This window comes from Pholcus phalangioides, unplaced genomic scaffold, assembly GCF_987345545.1.
Source record: "Pholcus phalangioides strain wild (caught in Gottingen) unplaced genomic scaffold, Ppha-v1.0 ptg000040l_1, whole genome shotgun sequence".
In the NCBI taxonomy this organism is placed as follows: Eukaryota; Metazoa; Arthropoda; class Arachnida; order Araneae; family Pholcidae; genus Pholcus; species Pholcus phalangioides.
The window spans coordinates 897096-918015 of record NW_028301626.1 but is presented as its reverse complement, the minus strand read 5'-3'; the positions used below and the strand labels follow the sequence as shown (position 1 = coordinate 918015).

Genomic DNA, 20920 nt, shown 5'->3' with positions numbered 1-20920 from the left:
TGATAATTAATACAAACAATTATCGCATAAAGATAAAACGGGTTAGCGAAAACTATTTCCAATTTTTTTTTCAACTTCCGGGAAACTACTACTACGAATATTCTATCCTCCATGACTGAGCTATAACAGCTCAGCGACGAGAAGCAAGAAAATAGGACAGAAATGACGTCATCGGAACAAACATCTGTAACAGAACAGGGAAGGAGATTGGCTGTTTCTTTTTTTAATTCCCATTCAAAAATACAGCATATAATATTGCATGAGCAATGTTAATATTGGACCAACCATGTGGTAGATAGCGCTAGTAGCAGTAAAGCCGGGTTTTCCTAGGAACAGGTTTCCTGTGCCGCGCGCAACGTGATTCACCCAGCGCGACACGCCTTCCACTCACCGAAAGATACCCAGGCCATATGGCAATATCGGCTCCCTTCCACTCACCAGTAAAGCCGGGTTTTCCTAGGAATAGGTTTGTTGCGCAGCGTGAACCGAATTAGACTATTTCGCGCCGACAGAAACGAGTTACATAATCACGCTACGCGTTTGTGTTTTCTTAGCGAGGCGCATCAGATCAGGGCGGCTATATAAAGTATATGGCTTTGGCATCAGTTGCTCTGTCGCCTGCATGCTCCTGTTTGAAGGGAAGGGAAAGAAAACACACAAGAGTGAAGAGAATATCGGCAAAACCGCGGCGCACGACGCATTTGACTCCTCCAGAAGCAGTCGGCCAATCACGCCCGACGTAAAGCGCTGTCGTGAGGCGTATTGCGCTCGGTAGGGAAACAGTCATGCTGCTTTTCTTATTGGAGGGTGGGGGCGTGTCGCGCTGGGCGATTCACGTTGCGCGCGCGGCACAGAAAACCTGCTCCTAGAAAAACCCGGCATAACACTTGAATGACCCAGTTCTGTCGTCTGCATGTCCACGTATGTTTGACATTTTGCACAACAAAAAAAGTGGGAAAGGCCAAACGGAAGTTTGGGGGGGGGGGGAACTCAAAACTGAAGAGATCAGCAAGACGCATTTGACTCCTCCAGAAGCTGCCGGCAAATCACGCTGGAGCGAGGCGCGTTGCGCGCTCCGTAAAAGAAACAGTCGTACCGCTTTTTCTACTGGTGAATGGACGGCGCGTCGCGCTGGACGATTCAAGCAACATAGAAAACCTTTTTCTAGGAAAACTCGGCTTAAAAGATTCAATAAAGATAAAAATTATTTTTTATCTCTCACACACACAAGCGTTTTCGCGAGGTGCTTTTTTTTGTAACGTGGCGCCATCTCTGAGGTGCAACAATGAATCGCTGCAGATCATTAGGCCCCCTATGTACCGGAGGGACGGAGCTTAAGCTTGGAGACTGAGAATCGATTTTTTTTTTTTTTCAATAAATTTACAACCGTTTTAATACCAATACAAGCTCTTTCCCCCCTTCTCCGACACATTTTTTTTTCACCTGGCGCCCTCTCTGAGGTGCAACAATCGAATGCTGCACATTGGCAGGGCCGCCCTTACCAGACGCGGGGCCCGGTGTGAGAATAATAATGGGCCAGAGGCAGGGGCGTAGCCAGAAATTTCGTTCGGGAGGGGACCAAAGTGACAGAACAATGGATTTGGCCATCTTTTTCCCTTTTTTCTGTCATTTTCTCACATTTCGGGGGGGGGGGGGACCAGACCCCCAAGTCCCCCCCCCCCCCCACTACGCCCTTGGCCAGAGGAGTCTTTATAATTTCGGGGGGCCCTTAGCCGGATTTTATATATATTCTGTGGGAAAGAGGGAATCACACATTCAGAAAAAATAAAACCTACATTATAACAAAATACACAGGAGTGCTGAAAAATTTCCATACAAAAAAATATAGAGACAAATTTTACTTAACAAAACAATTTAATGAAAATTTATTACGGAAAGAAAAATCAAATTGACCAAAGAAATAATTTCAAAACCAATTAAAATTGGGACGACATGATAAAAGAAATTGTCTGAGAAGTGATGGGGAAATTCAGAATCGATGAATCACAAATGAGAAAAATAATTAATAGAGATAAAATCCCACACACACACCCATGAGAATTCAGAATGAAGGAAATAATTCCAAACCTGATGAAAATTTACAATGAATGAAGGAGAAATAATACCAGATTTTCAGAACTGAAGAAAATTTGGAATAAACAGTATGACTGAAAGAAATACTTCTAGAATCGAGGGAACTTCCGAATAAATGAAAGAAATAGTTCCAGACAGGAATTTTCATCACTTTGATTTGATTGATTTTAAATGGTTTTATCATTTTGATCCTGAAAATTTCTTTCATTTATTAGAATAATAAATGAAAGAAATGCTTCCACAATTGATGAAATTGCAGAATTCCATGACTGATGAAAATTAAGAATTCCTGAATTTACTAAAGAAATTTCCATTACCGTAAATGCGGGGGCCCCCCAAAAATGCAGGGCCTAGTGGGACCGCACCTGTCGCACACCCCTAAAGCCAGGTTTTCCTAGAAGCAGGTTTCTACAGCGCGTGCAGCGTGAAAACTCTGATTGGTCAAAATAACCTGAATTTCCGGTTTTTAACCAATCAGCGTTTTTACGCTGCACACTGCGCAGAAATTCTACTCCTAGGAAAACCCGGCTTGAAGGCAGCTCTGGGGATTGGTACCTCATGAATGAAGAGCTCTATGGTTTATTTTTTGGTGTCATTCTAATTTCAGATTGTAGCAGTTACTTTGGAAATAGGTGAGTGTAAATGCGTAAAAGAAATGAGTAAAAGAAAGAAAGAAATTTTTTTATCTATAAAAGGTGCCTAGACCAAAGCTGAATCAGAATAAGTCCATGGGTACTCTGAACCCATCATCTCAAAGAACATTTATTTTATGATAAACAAATTTAAACAAGCCGCATATCTATTTAAGAAGAGCAGCACCCTGGGCGTCCAGTTTAGGCCACCACCTTAGAAATCAATGAAAAAGGTCCACTGTATCAACATGGAAGATCGCAGATTGAAGGGGGTTGAGATAGCTCATGTCGTGGATAGCTCAATAGAATGGATTTACAATATTCCCCCATGATAAATTGGTAAAGCAAAATTCTTTAAACAAGATGGTTACAATGCAAAAGACATTTAAAAAGAAAATTTGCCAATATTGGCACATAACTCTGAAGCTTTTCGACATTGATTTTTGACCATGGGTGAAACACGGATTCACCACTGTACAACAGAGTCAAAACATGAGTCATAGCAGTGGATGAAGCTAAGTAAAATGGCACCAAAAAAGGTAAAGACTGTTTTGTCTGCTGGAAAGGTGATGGTCACTTTTTTTGGAGGGGATTCTCTAGACATTTTCTTTATAGACTACTACCAGAAGTTTCAGACAATACTTGGAGAACGTTATGTCATGCTTCTGGAAAATTTGAAAGAACAGTTGCAGATGAAACAGCCAAGATCGATGCACAAAAAATGCCTTATCATACCAAGCCAATGCCCAAATTGTGTGAATTAGGCTTAGCACAAATCTCTTGTCCACCAAATTCTACAGATTGGCCAATCATGATTTTTTCCTACTTCCAGTATTGAAAGTTTCACTTGATGGAAAAAAAATTGTTTATTGTAGTGTATCAATTACAATACAATTATACAATATCATTGTAGAGCTGTAGTCCATGTTGTAAAATAAAAAGGATTTTTTTTCCAAAAGAGAAAAAAAAAGCCTTTTTACCTTACTTATCAAATGGCCCTCTTACTGTATTGGCAAAAATACTGAAATGCATAATACAGATAAGCAATACAGTGATCTCTCACTTATACATGAGTGCAAAGGAACAGGGAAAAAAAGATGTATAAATGAATAGCATTACAATGCTATATTATTGACGGAAAGTGCAACAAATCGTCTTATAACTGAGAGAAACGTGTAAGTGAGAAGGTGTATCACTGTAATGGGAAGCATTTTGACAAGCAAAACATTTTTACAGGGAAGGCGATGAATTTTCCCCAGTGAAATTTTGAGTTTTACCAACCTTCAAAAAAAATTTAAATTAACAGAAATTAATTAAAATATGTGTAGTAGACTGCCTATTAGAATCACGGGTTAATCACATGTTACATTTCGGATATTGCTATCACTTTCCCCAAATACTCAAAGAAATCCAAGACCAGAATGATAATTTTAGTACGCATTTCTGTGATGTTTGGTCAGAACATGATATCTCAAAAATGTGATTTTGGAGTTATCATGTTCTGACCAAACACTATAGATTTCTTTTTTTTTTACGCTAGCATAAATGCTTTAACTTATATAGTATAGCAAGTGGGGGGTTAGCCAGTGAGGAAAAAAATATAGGCTCACTAATAGTATTTTATGTCAGATATTACTAGGCATAGCTTGTTAAAATCACGGATAATGTTACCATTCTGGTATTATTATAACTTTTGTAAAGTACAGAACAGGCCAATATCACAAGGGCGGGGATTTGTTTATAGTTATCATGTAAAGGGATATATGTTCTCTGCAAACAATATTCCAAACTGGAGAATAATCAAGAGAATATTCATTTTTCTTTTTAAATAATTTGAAAAATATATACTTACTTTGTTTATATATTATGAAATATAACTTGGTTTTCAGTACCGGAAACATTCGAAACAAAATAATTTTTGGAGGCATAATGACAACTTTTAGTTTGAGAATATTCTCGGTCATAGTGAGAGGTTTCAAAAGTTTTTGTTTCAGATTTTGAAAAACCTTTAAAGGTTAAAAAAATTTCTTTTTAAAATCAAGTGAATTTCCAGAAAAGTTTCGAAGAGAAAAATTTAAAGCAAAGTTCATTGACAAAGGAAGCTATTCTGTTCTTATATAATCACCTTCATTCTAAGAAGATTCAGAACTGTTGTTTTCGTCAATGTACATACACTTAAATTTTTTTATCACTCATATTTCTTTGCAAGTCGTCCAGTTTAGCCATGTTGGTAATTTTCCCCAATCTTCCTGACGGGGGGGGGGGGGGGGGAAAGAAAGAACATTCTCTGGAAAGGACTACTATTATAAATTACTGGAGAATATTCTTATCAAAGATACGCATTATTCTCAAGTTACAGTAAAATCTCCCAACAACAGCGACTAACAGGACCATGAAAATGTGACCGCTATTGGGAGAAAGTAGTTTTATTTATGGAAAAAAAATCAAAATTTGTGATCCACGTACATAGCGTGTAAAATGACAATCCATTTCAAAATTAACTGATTACTGCAGCTATATAGCTGATTATATTAAAATACATGATTATATTTTGATAATATTATAATAATTGATTAATCAATCTACAGCCAGGCCCGTCATTTTGGGGGGTCAGGAGAATACTAGCGAAAAAAAACTGATATGGTCCAAGACGGTGTACCATCAACCCCAAATTCTTTTTTGTTCACACTAGGTCGTTCTTTCCAGGGTGTTCTTAAGTCCAATCCAATAGCTAAACTGACATGCATTCTTATTTAAAAAAAAAAAAGATATAGACACATCCCTCTAAAAAAAATTAATTCCCTGGACATTTCTATTCCTATCTGCAAGCACCATTTTTTTGAACCCAACCCTCACTTAGAGTAAGGAGTGCCGAATAAACAAAGGGTTTCCAGTGATCGGATAACATGTATTAGGATTCGAGTGCTGGCAACAGGTCTCTTCTGTTGTCTCCTTATATCATCTCCCCAAGTGTTTTCCTCTCCACTGCCTTCAATATACCTATCTAGCATTTGTACTCAGGAAAAAAAAGTGCACATATAATCTCCACCCCCCCCCCCCCAATAAACCCATAAAGTTCGGATAGTGGGGAAACTCCCTTGAGAATAGCTTGAAAATTATTAAACTCATCGCGATATACATATTTTTTTTTCCGGAATCCATGTCCAAAGTGGCCATTATTTGTTAATCGGTGTTCGGAGATTTCTTGTAATGTTAAGTTTCCCCACTATGGGACGCTGTCTGTTCCAACAAAATGTGGCCGTTAGAGGAGGTTTTACTGTATTTATAATAGTAGTTGTCCTTCCAGAGAATATGCTCAAGTTATTTATTGAAATTATTTGTTATTATAATATAGTATTCTCATTAATATTCTTGAGAATATTCCCCAGAAGAATTACTATTATAGATAACTGAAGAATATTCTTATTAAAATCACTAAGAATTATTTTCAAGTCATTTATAATAGTAGTCATATTCCAGAGAATATTCTTGAATATTTTCCTAAAGATTATTCTAGAGAATTTTACATTTCTGAGTTATCAGGACTCTGGTTTATGTTATCAATTTTTTTTTAGCGAAAGTTTCTTTTCTTGCACATTTTGAAGCTAAGATTTAACCAGAATTACATTTCTCCCTTTAGTTATTATTATTAACCTGCAAAATCTATGTAGGAGGTGACAAGATGTACACCCTTCCTTATTTATAAACAATTTCATACTCGGTTCACAATGCCCAATTCACACAATAGTTAGCCACTATAAATCCAATCACGCAACGAAGCTTCTTTTGCAATAGCTTACCATAGTGGAGACAAATGTAATGTAAAAGAAAAAAGCTCCTTTCATCAGTTCTTGGTCGATTTCCTGCAGTTGATCAGATTTACAGTTACTCAACTGAAAGACTTTCTCAGAGGCTAAATGGAGCTTACCGTCCGTTTAAAATATCACCATTCACAAAACACATTAGACAGTTCCCTCCAAAGTTCTCATCATCGCTGGATAATAATAATGATAAATACAGGACTTTAGCTTGAAACAAAAACAGTTTTATAGCAATTGGAAAAAAAAAAGAATATGGCACAAATGAGCATAGTGCAACCAGTTATGTGAGAGAGTAAAAACTGGGTTGCCCTGTTTTTATACATTCTGTTTGATCAAGCAAGACATATGGTCACAGTATTCACTTTGGGATTTTTTGTAGATATAATTATCAATTGGTTATTGTTATCAGAAGTCCTGAGTCCCGATGTGATCACATTAGTGCTGTGCACTGTAAAATATTTTCTTACATTATTTTTTTTATGAAAATATTTTTAAGAAACCAAATTTTTATTTGGCGGGGGGGGGGGAGCTCCTTATGCCCCGTGTGTGCTTCTGATTTTGACATAAACCAGCTGAAGAAAAATAGATGGCTTTTCCTTCTTCTCGGCCCAATGTATCAAGGAAACAGATATTTTATGGATATTATGCTTAGGTGAACCCGGCAAGAAAAGTCATCTGAGAAAAAAAGAATTTCTCTCTATCTCTACCGGCTCACATGGGGCCATTTGCTGAAGTCAAGTGATGAGGCTACTAATGCCTCTACTTCAGCGCCTCATGCCACAGTGTGATGGAACAAGAAAGGCAGAGTCGTGCCTCCAGTGATGTCGATGGTAGCAAGCTTGCCCGGTGTTTGCAAGAGGGTCTGGTTTTGGGTCCCGGTGGAGACCAGGGGACTTTTCTTCCAGAGTTCACCTAAGCACAATATCCAGCAAATATATGTTTCCTTGAAACCATCTGAAGTTTCGAACAAAGACTTCATGGTTCTGCTTGGCAAATCATAGATTGACCTTGGGGATACAGTGAAATCTCCATACAATGGTTTTCAAGAAACTGGGAAAAATTATCATTATCAAAGTAATCTAATTTAATATAGGCCTACATTATTATGCAAAAGCCTCCTCGAGTAATTTTATCATTATATACAAGATAATTGTTATAATTCTTGGTATTAACTTTTTGGTTTGCAGGCCATATTTCTTTACTGTGTGTCTACTTTGATAATGTTACCAATTGGTATACAATATGTTTGTTTTCATGCTACTATTACGATATAGCAATATTATACAGAAGACATGACTTTGATGTGAATACAGGATAATTTTGCTGGCAACACAATTTACGTTATTTAGAATCAGGGTCGCAGACTAGATGCTTTGTCACCCGGGGCAAGCATGTATTTCGGCTCCCTCATGTGATGTAGGAGAGCAGTTATAAAGAGTAAATTCAGTACCCCTTCTGGAGATAATGCCTGGGACACCAGACCCGTCAGTAACACACTACTTGCGGCCCTGGTTAGAATTGATATTCCATAAAAGTCAATCAAATGGCAATCATGCATCAATCATTCAATAAACATTTGAAAGACATCTATAAAGGAAATATAAACTATAACTCCAAATGAAATAGAACGATACTCCTAATATGGTTATACCAAGGAATGACCCAAAGATTGCACGCTGATTGCAAAATTATCTGTGTTTAAAAAAAATTGTGCGAGATCGATATAAAGGGTGTAAAAAGGTGTATACAAGGACACCTTTTGTATAAAATCAATTACAATTGCTATAACTATTTTCCAATAGTACTTTAGAGACTTCGCGACAAAAAAGTAAAGAATCCATGATAAAAACTGATTCGCAAGAGTAACCACACTGATATTTTTTTGAACCAATGGTGAGGACGGGCCAGTTTCTCTCAAGTTCAGGCCCTAGGCAGATATGAATTTTTTGAACCCCTTACATATAGTGTTCTTTGAGGCAAGGGAAGGGGGGGGGGCTGTGCCTATAATAAAAAAGGCAGACAACTCTTAAAGGACCTGAAAATTTGTGGGCCCTCGGCATGTGCGAGAAACCAACCCTGGGTGAAGGTGCACTTTAATTGTTGACAATGTATCGATAAATAAGACCAGCATACCTCTATAGACCATCGCAAATCACAGTTGCTTCCTTGGAAGTGAAATCAATGACATGACAAGAGGATAGAAGGACGAGCAAGTTGATGAATTCTACAGGTAGCGAGAAGACAGAGTAATTGAAGGAAATCGCAATGCACACAGCCCTGAGCCTCAGCAAGTTGTTTTCTATGTTCCTGAAATAAATAGCAACAGTAAGATTTAGGACTTAAAAATAACTTCCACGCAGTAACAAATGCCATTTCTGAAAAAAATATATTTTTAAAAAAAACTTCTTTTAAAAGTTCAAATTTTTGAAATTCCGAAGTTCTCATCCACGGGTAGCTCAAGCTTACCTGGCCCCCTATAAAACGACACTGTTGGGAGGCTGATAGGGCATTAGTAAAGGTGAGACCCTGGAATTGACATTTTTTTAAGACAAAGGCATATACCATTGTTTATCGAGAAAAATGCTGATCACCATACAAATGGTCCCTGAAATATGGTGAAGCTTGAGCGCTAAAGTACCTCGTATAGGTGGAATTGTGATCTGATAGCAGAATAAAGTTCCTCTACAGGTGAAAGCGAAATGATTTTTCCTAACACCGCAAGCATTTCAACAGCCTAACATTCAGATAATTTTACCATTATTGTTCTAGACACCACTCCTGTGACATTTGTCACACATCTACTACTTTAAGGTTCTGATCTGGCACAATGTAACTCCAATGTAACTTATTCACAATGGTTAATGAAAAAATTTGTTTAGGCGATTTCTCTATCCTGAAGATTCAGTTTAAGTAGTTGGAAGAAAACAAGAAAACCAACAGTAACAGGGTTTGGAGATATCTAAAGGTGTCTATGCAGTATATGTATTACCAGAGAAAGTATTTTGAGTAATGTACCAATACGTTGTACAGACTAGTAACATAATTGTGGTTGATTATATAATTGTGCATCTCGAAACCTCCCTGGCAGACAACTTATTTCCATCAAGCCAGCTAAAGCGAAATGCTTCATTTTAACATCCCATAGGCTACTAAACCGCACACACCTTGAAAACATTCCTTGGAGCAACTTCGAATGAATCGGTACATGCCAAAACTGCTGTTATACATTGTGTACCTATTGTGGATATCATTTTGAAATGCTGTGTTATGCACATAGGCAAAGACAGACTTGAACGACTACGGGAGGGACACGATGATGCAGATTCCCATATATATATGCGTATACATTAGATCAGTCAGCTCCGAAATGCATTCCCCTCCCCCCCATGGTTATGTAGTCAATACTGCTACCACCTATCTTCTAAATTTAAAAGCGACAAATAGGCAGATTATTGCTTGAATATAGAAATGCAGTGAAGGCTTCTTGAAACCCCAAGCTAACGTATTTACTATCTTTGAGCAAAGTATTTTTGCGTGTATTATCGCTTTTCCCTATATATATATAGCCTGCTTTTAATTGATGATATAGATGTCTACTTAAGATTAATGTCACCAGCTAATCACAACGCTTCTAAGAAAGAATGGAGATGACCCCCCCAGGAGCCACAATACACACTTTGAGAAACAATTATGTGCAAATTTAAATGTTGTTGGCCTGATCGCTCTACTACAAATTGTTGATGGCATAAATAGGAGATCAAGATCAATCACAGTATAGGGTTACTATTCATGGTAATATGAATAATATAATAATATTACCCCCCCCCCACTTCAGGACAACCAAAACTGCAATAAATTGAAAACCTGTGTATAAGCCGACCCCCAAAAAATTCAGTTTTAGAGGGAAAATGGGCTTGGGAGCGTTTTAGAGGGAAAGTTTTTTTTATATTTTCATATGCAATAAAAGTTACAATGAAAAATAGTTCAATCCATTTTTTTTCTTCTGATTCTCCAAGCTTTACATCGAAAAAACGAAGTCGTCAACATCATGCCACAGTGTGACACATTCTCGTTTTCATCTTCATCGCCGCCATTTCCAAAGAGGATGTAGTCTTCAGTTCCATCTACTACATTACTGATACATCCCCTTTTAAAGGAATTGATGATGATTTCTGTGGAAACAGAATTCCACACCTTGTGAACACACCTTGAACTTGAACTACCAGACAGATACCCAAGTTAATATTCTTGTGAACACACTGGCACACTAGGGTCTCTTTACGCAGCACCACTTTATCTTCGGGACTCATCCATTCTGTCCATATAAATTCCTTAAATAATCTTTAAAAGGCTTGTGATGCTCGCATGTAAAAGCTACAAAATCTGTGTTAGTCCACTGGGCAGAAGCTAACATTTGATCATTTTTGTCGCACCACGGTCATTTTCTGTACGAGGTCTAATTAGGCCGTGACCTACAATTTATTGCCGATTCTGAATGGCAGCTTGTTTTCTATACTCATCGAGAGGTTGATGTGCTAACCCCTCAATGGGGGACTCCCTGCGGTAGCAGTTTTTTCAGCGGTCACGTCGCCGTTTTTGTTGTACTCCTGTGTCAGGAAAGTTTTCTGATGAACCGGGTATTGAACTCGCGACACCTCTAAACATCCTTTGGTACTTTAGGCGAGTATCTTATCAACCTGGGCTACCACGCCCGAGCATAAGCTAACAATGAATAGAGCCAGATATAACAGCCAATGACGTTTTTGATTTTTTTTGCTTTTGCGTTAACATCAACGGTTTTGTGGGGTTTGAACATGGCTATATAAAATTACTCTACAGACTTTGTGGTGCCATCTAAAGCAGTCCGATGACGTTGGAAATCTTCAAAAGCTAACCATGCTGAGGCCATGCAAGTAAATTTCCCATAAGTGTGGGTCACTGCCAATGTGGCAACCTTTTTTATGCGTCAATCAATTAAATGGCTGACAAAGAGCACATAGAATTACAAAAGAAATTTCATATTCAAGTTATTACATGAACAATCTAATAGGTGGTAATATGCGATAATCGATCAAAATACGGCACACTGCGAAGTTTGCTCTGCACTGACCACGTTTATGGAAAATTAGCCACCATGTAGCTAGATGATTTAGTAAAGTGACAGTCAATATTTTCTCCTCAGAAACTGACCCGTGTATAAGCCAACACACCACGCCCCGTAAATTAAGAAACAAATTTTACAACAAAAAAAAAACTTGTCTTATATGTGAGTATATACGGTTCATGCTGCCAAAAGATGTGATTTAGCCATATAATAATTTGATAGTTATAATCATCCAATTGTCTAGGGTCTCTTGCTTGCGTGAGGATGTGTTAAAAATCTATAACACTATGTGAGGGAAGGACACTGTTTACATCATGTTGACATAGTGTGTTCATATCTTTCGTAATTTAAATAACAGCTGTTGGCAACAATGATTGCTAGTGAGAGAAGCCTTTTGTGGTTGTTCCAGAATACTGTAGCTTAACTTTATCGCCAAACCGGGGTCGACAAGAATGGCATTGGTTGATAAAAATCGCCAAATTGTGATCACAACAATAATCTAAAATTCAAGACATCATTTTCGAATGAATGAAGCCAACGATTAACGATAAAACCGCCAATAAATTAAACACGAGGATTTAAATTCGTTTCAATGTGGAAATTAATACAAAACTTTGATAATAGATTTTTAAAAGGTAAACAAATCGTTTACTATTTATTACTTCCAATGGCACTCACACATACATACTAAACAAGCATATAAATATCGCAACGTCAACAAATATAATATGCAAAATAAATAATAATAATAATAATGATTATTATTATTATAAAGCGAAACAACTCACTATTCAAGTTGATGAGTTCCGTGCGTGGAGAAAAACAACAATAAAAAATATTCAACCAAGTGTAAACATTCCTGAGATGTTTTCAAAACAGTTCACTCAGTTCTAGTTGGTCGGCGCCGGGAGCAACTGATGAATGAGGAGCCGGAATCGAAGCGGCGTCTTCGCGACGGATCAATCATTGACGCTTTCTCATTCATAGATAGTGGGTGTTGTTGGATAAGAGCTCTGTTTTAATTGGCGAATATGAACGTGATCTTGTTTTTCCGAATGGCTCTCGTTGAAAATTAATTTACTACATATTTAGTGTATTTTCGAATTTAAAACACACCTTTTTAATGTAGATTTTTCTTTTAAAATTACTATGAGGTTACCAGAATGTTCCCTGTGTGGTTTTTAGTATTTGAAGAGTAATGTGTCTCAAAGCCATGGGTAATCCAGTCGAGTCAAGAAAGTGCAGTCGACGCTTGTTATATATAACGACCCACCCCTTTTCCTGGTTCCATGAAAAACGGACTTAATACTGGGATGTCGGAGGAAAACATAGCACAGTCATGAAAATATTTGGGACTTTTCCTACCAGTCGTTGTAATGGAATGGTTGCTATAATGCGGGGGATCGTTATAACGAGCGTCGACCTCAATACGTTTCGAGGACTCTCATTTGCACCATATATGGGTTAATTACAGCTTTACGTGGTTCAAAGCAATTTTTTCGAGAAATGAATGTGATGTCAGAAATATAATAAATGTTAGTTCTGGAGGAGTAATGAGAGTTTCGTTGCTTTAGTGGTGCCATCTGATGAAGACAAAAACAGTCAAATTTTGTGAAGTTGTTTGAGTAATACACTTTGAATTGATTGCACTTGCGTAATTTGGTTTTCTGCCATCTACATTTCCAGTCACGGTTCTTCGAGAAAATGGCGTATTTTAATATATGCAAGTAACCCCCCTCCCCCTTTTTTAACCAAAAATTGGGTCTCAAAAAATAAGGGAGGGTTTTATTTTTCATGAACAGATTTTCCTTTTCACCCTCACCTACCCGTTCTCTTTCGCTCTTGGATGTACATAGTAGAAGGATAAATTCAAGGCTGTAAAAATAACAATTTTTTTTTTTCGTAGAGTTGCAACAAAGCTTCGCGGTGATGAGGAGAGGAAAAAAAGAAAACAGAGAGAACTTTTTTATTCCACTGGCGTTTGTACGCAATATTACGTCCTTGATCTTAAAGTCGTTAAAAACTCTCTGGATTCCGGAATTTGTAAGGGTTCCGTGGCTTTTGATCATGCGGAACCCCCAAAAAAAGCTGTCATGGAACCCTAGGGTTTCGCGGAACACCAGTCGGAAGCCCATGGCCTAGTGGCACTTGAAGTGCATTGGGTTGATAACCACAGAAGTAGACAATGCACGAAGCTGAAAGGGCCCCAGCTCTGATCAAAGAAATCCTGATCACATCTCAGAATTCCATGAATTCATCCAAAGGTGGCCATGGGATTTCCGAAGAAATTTTGATTTATAAACCTTCATAAAAGCGTTTAAAGAAATCGCCCCTCCCTTCTTCCTCCCGACAGTGATTCAAGTCCAAGTCTGCTTATGTCGGGGGGGGGGGGCATGCCTTCATCAGATCATATAATGATTTTATAGATCTATGCGCTCCAGCATGAAACTCTTGACTTCAGCTGAACAGTTTTGATCACACCAGTAGGCAGGATACTGACGTGATACTACTACTACTAAACCACACATGCACCTGGTCAACACCTTCTATAGCAGAAAGTAAAGCGACTATATAAGGATTGTATAAGGATGCTATATTCTAGAGTCTATAAGAGAAAACCTCCGCGCGATGCTCGTGACGTCACTGAAGTCGTCGATTTCGCACACGTCGGACTGCTATATCCAATGGCTACAGGTGAAATGGACGATTTCAGTGACGTCAAAGCTTCGCGCGGAGGCTTTCTGCTATTGAACAGTGTTTCTCAACCGCCGGGCCCTAGCATCAGTCAACCAGTCAACCCGGGCCGTGAGTGATTCATCGTTTCATTCTTCCCCATTCATTTCCTATTAGTCGTGCTTATGACCGGGCCTTCCACTCGAAAAAAAAAATACTCAACCGGGCCGCGATCTTCCAAAGGTTGAGAACCACTGCTATAGAAGGTGTTGAGCAGGTCCATATTCCTATGCGGAATTTCTAACGAATCGGTAAATGTTGTGAACCTGAAGTGAAGTTTGTTTCTTTGTAATGCATGCTATGGTGTTGTCATCCGCCATCTATTTTTCGAAGTATGAGTGAAATGTAATGATTGAATATTTGTACCGTTGCAGGGCTGTTGCTCTCTGCGGCGAGACTTTTCAACGGGAAGATCGGCTCGCATTCGCGCCTCTAAGTTGGGAGCCACATAAAACCAACTGCAAGCGCCAACCACTGTGGTGACGGTGGGGTCCATTACTATGACCACTCGACCGCCACAGCTGCACTGACGTGGTACTACAAACGATGCAGCATGCATTCGACGCTGATTGGTAAAAAAAAAACCTGAATTTGAGGTTTTTGACCAATCAGAGTTTTTGACGCTGCACACGGCGCAGAAATTCTAAGCCTACGAAAACCCGGCTTCAACCTTACGCGTTCAGGTTTTCAACCAATCCATGTTGAGTTGCAAGCTGCATTGCTTTTAGTATCGCACCAGTGCGGAAACAGCACCTTTTAGAGATAGGCCTTCGCACGCTACTCGCGACATCAGCAAGTAGTCCATTTACCCCTCAGAATATTCAGGGGAAAAAAATTCATCATATCATTCATCAATATTATCGTTGGGGCGAAAAAGAAATGATCGGGCTCAGAATTGACGATTTCTGTGCTCCATATCCAATCACCATTTTGTTTGGTTTCCATAGGAATAGTAACGTGGGAGTGTGTCTGGTTTTCCAGGTATTTGAGAGCCAACCAGGAAGATTCTACGCCAAAATAAGAAGAAACGAAATAGGATACCGTGATTCAAAATGTGGCAAACTTGCTAGGTAGTCTTGATGACGAACTTGGAAACCCGTGCGGAGGCCTATGTCTAGGAGGTGCTGGGGGAAGGCGCATAAAATGACGATCGGCGAAATGCGAGGCCTTCTGAAAGATACGGTACCTTCTTTGCCTCTATGTAGGGACGTAACAGGATGTGTGAATCTTATGATTAATGTTTTTTAATTGAATATTCACTACGTTTGTAGGGCCCCATGAAAATAAATCAAGGGGAAGTGGGGGGGGGGGCTCTAACATAGGGTTTTAAACTTAATTTAGTGTTCTAGAATTATTTGGAAGCACAGAGCTTAATTCCATACAATGAAATGAATGATAAGCGATACTATCACAGAACACATACTGGCCTCGGTCTAGTTTTATTCAAGATTAATAAACAAAAATTATGGCGCCAAAAAAGAAGCGAAACTGGTGTTAAGTCGGTGACAAATAAAGACGCGAACGGAAGTTACTTTCACTGGACACACACACACCACGGTAACTTATACAGAATGTAACGACAGTATAATTAAACCGGTTCGCGAAGGGGACACCTTTTTTTTCTTTTACGCAACTGGGTGCTCTTTGTGTAGAGTTGGCGTAGCGTATCTGGGCTAATGGCGCTATTTAGGTTTCAGTGGAAGATGGGGGGCGGGGAGAAAGCCCAGGGTGAAACCACATTTTAGATTGTTCGGTTTTCTTTCCTCGTGTGGCCCTTTCCTAATCGTTGCGAGAAAAAGAAATAATAATAGTAATCATCGACATTAGCGATTGCGGATGTGCAGTGCAATGATCACTCTCTCTACTTCTCTCTATACCTCACTTTCACCTCTTTCTCCAATGATAACAGTCAGGTTATCATTGTTCTGATAACAATGCGACCGAATTCTACTGCGTTTACGTCTTTCGAATTTTCACTTTCATTTTGTCACATCGACGCGTCCATGTTTCCGTTGTTAGTCGACGAGTGATTTAGATACACAATAGGGAAAGATTCGAACTATAAAATTCACGAAAATTTCGTCACAAAATCGAATCACTTGCCGATTTTTGACTTGCAAGGTTTTTAGGAAGCTAGATGGTAACACTACGTAACCACATAACCGTTCATAACTCAGTTATACCGCTTCTCTTAGGTGTCAAAGACGCGACATTTTCCAACCTGTACAATTGCTCCTTCGTTTCCGACCCAGCTCATTAACGGCAGGAAATTGCAGTGTAGTGATGTGGCCGGAGTTCGGTGTGTGGTGAAGAAATAACCTACACACCATTGGTTTAGGAAGGGCCGAAACTACTGGAGGGGAGGGGGGGGGCTAACTGTGCCCTGGGTGGAACAATTTAGGTGGGGAAAATACACCGTTAAAAACATCAATTTTTTTCGTGGGGGGAGGGGGATGCAAAATCACTCACAAAAATTGTAGTTTAGGATTTAGCTTACAAAAATATCAGAATTGCTTGACACATTCTCTTAAAATATAGATGGCAGCACCAAATAACATGCGTAATTGTTTATAAATTAGTATACGGTAGGGTTACCAACCGTCCTCCTTTTTAGTGTCATTCCGAGCCAAGGGCGTAGCGGGGGGGGGGACTTAGGGGGGTCTGTTCCCCCCACCCCCACCCCCGAAATGTGAGAAAATGACCGAAAAAAGGGGAAAAGATGGCCAAATCTATTATTCTATCACTTTAAACCACCGAACGAAATTTCTGGCTACGCGGCTGTTCCGAGCGTCCCCCTACGTTTTGGAAAATCCGTCCTTTTGTCCTCCCCTTTCTAGGTTTTCAGAATCATTTTCTTTCTTCTTTTTTTTTTTAGGGGAATTTGCTTCTTTTTTTTCAATCTGAAACATATATATCTCTTCATTGGCATGAGTGTTTGCGTATGTGTCTTTTTTCCCCCCACACGGTTGTACACGCTTTGACCAACGCCCCCGAAATTCCCAGACGAATCCAAGTTCCCTTCAAGCAGGGCATATGCTGTTCTAACCATGGCCCAACTTGCCCTAAGATAACATGAAAAATGCAGTCGGAAAAAACAGATCTGGAAGAAGAAAACCGCAATATCCATTTCGAGAATACCATAGTTTGCTCACTGACAGCAACTGAAGTGGGGAGGGAATAAATAGGGAAGGAAATAGGAAGTAAACAACACTCAATGCCGATTCCTCTGGCAAAAAAACTCTCCCAAAAGATGGACATTTTTTTTTTGAGGGTATAGGACAGAAACCCCTCTCCCCTGCTCCAGGCGTGAAGTAATAAAACTGACCACACGGTGGGCACAATTCATTAGTAAAAGCGAGGGGAGAAGGATCATTATTACTATTTTTTCCCTCCAACTGCTAATGCCCGTGCTAAGCGTGTCAAAATGTCCAGACGTTTCAAGTCCAAGACTTTTCGGCCGTCATCATCCTACTCCCCCCCCCCCCCTCCCCCTCTCCCTCTTTCCACCTGTTCGTATATTCCCAACGAAAACAAATTAACCAATGGACGATAACATGAAATAAGCTTGATAACTGTAGGAGTGACGTATTACTTTTTGCAGATTACGACGGTTCTACTTCATTACCATTAATATGGTAAGCTACTAAAATGGCCCCCCACATCCATGAATAGGGCCCCTAGGCTGGGATGTTTTGCCTTAATCCTGATCAAAGTTCATGATAATGTTGATACGTCTGTTACGATATTAGATCTGTTTACGATATTAGGATACCAGTCGAACGGGTCTTGATTAGACGTTATGATAACGAGTCGTGCCTTGAACTGTACGAACCCTCCTTTTATGGGTACACGTAGAGGATATCGGTCTATCAGTCTCAAGAGGGAGTCAAAGGTTAGCCAGGAGTAGAAGTCGTTGATGATTACAACGTCGTGTTCCATGTATCCGTCCCCACCAGTCACCTCTCATCTTGTGGTACGCGTCAGGATAGTTGAGTGCAGCTTGTGCAGATTTGCCAGTACCAGGGGGTCCCCAGAAAACGAGACAGGCGGTCTGGAAGTCTCTGGGGGTTTCATATAGCATAGCATACTTCTGAAAGAAAGTATGAAATCTAGCGCTTACGCTAAATTACGAATTTGGCGTATATACCTGTCAGACTTCTCACAGGCCCTTCTGTAGTTCATGTATAGCGTGAAAAAGCAAAAAATTATGAGAATTGTCCCGGACCCTGTCAGCCCCGGCCTTGTGGGGGGGCCATGGCTACTCTATAGCATTACACAGCTACTATACCATTAATATTCGTTCCTCTCTTTGATGACAACTTATCGGGTGAGTTCAAATGACCTCTTTCATAACTAGAGATGGGATTATACGCAAATGCATTACGTGCATATGCATTTGCAAATTTCGACCTTTTTCAGTGTAAATGCACACAACTGTATGGAATTGAAGAATTCCAGAATAAATGCGTATTTTTGAAGTTTAACGAAAGTGTTCAATCACATTTGTATAATTTTTCGAATGAGTATTGCTTTTGTAAAAATGCACATGGATAATAAGCAATTGGCAAGTATTCGTATCTGACGTAAAAGATAAACAGCATTTAGAGAGAGAGAGGACTTTTTTAGTGAATTACCAAAGATGTGTGTTTGTTGCCTTTGGTGGTATCCATTGCTCAAGCCGGATTTAAAAAAAAAAAAGTACTTATTTCATCCTGGTTAAGATAGAGCGAGTATTAAAATTTTCCACAGGTTTTTTTTTCCATAAAAGGGGCCGTTCAAGTATTACGTAAGCAAATTTTTAGCCATTTTTGACGCCCTCCTTCCCTTGTCAGCAAAATTTCGTCATCAGCTCTGCACCTCTGAATCCTAACGAATATTGGTGGGATCAGAGACGTATACTTGGCATGGGGGGGGGGGGCTCGTGCCCTCTTTCCACGATCAAAAATTTATTTTTTTTAATGCAAAAAATATATTTTTTTTTTGTAAATGTTGAAATTTCGGAAGACAATACCTTTTTATATGTTACTATAATCAATTTCTGTTAATTTCAATGTTATTTGAAGGCTATGAACTCGAAATTTATCTTAAATAAATTCATCGCGACCCACCCTCTAAGCCATATAATGGTAAATCACATAAAGGCTTTTGGCGCGCGGACCAAATATGGCCCTGGGGGTTATCTGATGCTGCCGGCCCTCTTCAAACCTAATTTTGTAAAAATGAACTAAGCGGCGTCACATTTACAGATCGCTTAAGTGTCCCGTGGCACAATTCCAGAGCATTTAAGCGGCCCGTGACACATTTTCAGATCACTTAAATGACCCGGGACACAGTTCCAGAACACTTAAGCGATCCGTTACATATTTAGAGATCCCTTGAGTGACATGTGATGTAGTTTTATACCACTTAAGTGGCCCCCCCGGTTCTACATCACTCAAGTTACCCGCGCCACATTCTCAGATTATTTCAGTGATCCGCGGCATATAATTACGAGCACGCAGAAGTGCCGCAACACGACGTGGCATGGACTCGACTAATGTCTGAAGTAGTGCTGGAGGTAATTGACACCATGAATCCTGCAGGGCTGCCCATAAATCCATAGGAGTAAGAGGGGGTGGAGATCTCTTCTGAACAGTACGTTGCAATGCATCCCAGATACACTGCTCAAAACAAATTGACGGACTCGCGATGCGAGGATCCGGGTTCGAACCCCACAGTGGTGGTCGGCTGAAGTTGGTTTTCTGTGGTTCCCAACTTCAAGGCGCAAATGCGAGCCGATCTCCCCGTTAAAAAGTCTCGCCACAGAGAGCAACAGGCCTACAACGTTACAAATATTCAATCATTACACTTCACTCACAATTTGAAGTATAGATGGCAGCACTGAAATATCATACACAACTCTAGCTACACACTCAGACTGTTAGGTGTACACACTCACTTTATTCCAGACTCTGCCACGAAGCTGGGCTGGAAGAGATCTCGGCAACGGGATAAGTCCGGTGGCAGAGACCATGGCGTCATTCATTCATGCTCAAAACAATTAGGGGAGCGCATGGTTTTAACAAAATTACGCAAAGATGTATACCGATAAGTAACATAAAATGAATCATCCATAATTTAAAGCCTAGCAGGAAACGGAAGAAGAAAACTTCATATGCAAATCAAAGTTCATGACGTCAAAAACCAGAAAAAGGAGATAAGGGCAGAAATCGGGATGTTGCAGAAACGTCTGTTTTACTGCCGTAACTGTGAAATTCGATTGCGCAGTATTTTTTTTTTTTGAGACAAGGTGACTTGAGGATGTCTCAACAACGTGATTTACCGGAATCCATGGTATGGCGTGTTATAGGCAGACTGGAATCCGGGCAAACACAACGTAGTGTCGCCAGAAGTGTTGTTGCAAGGCTGTGGAATCGATTCCAAGAAACAGGAAATGTTAGACGTCGACCAGGGCAAGGTCGGCCACGCGCCAATACAGCAACTGATGACCGGTATATACGGTTAACAGCCCGTCGAAACAGAACAGAGAATGCTAC

The 20920-nt window shown here is 39.6% G+C and overlaps 1 protein-coding gene across 1 annotated transcript in view; it reads right to left on the bottom strand.

Annotated features, from left to right (window-relative positions):
* The window catches only part of LOC149065242 (uncharacterized), a 34449-nt gene extending 21906 nt beyond the window's left edge, over positions 1-12543 (bottom strand). The window contains exons 1-2 of the mRNA XM_089254211.1: positions 12440-12543; positions 8681-8854 (exon numbers count right to left, since the gene is read on the bottom strand). The gene's annotated coding sequence lies outside the window, so the exon portion shown is untranslated. The remainder of the gene's footprint in view (positions 1-8680; positions 8855-12439) is intronic.
* Between the last annotated feature and the right edge of the window lie 8377 nt (positions 12544-20920).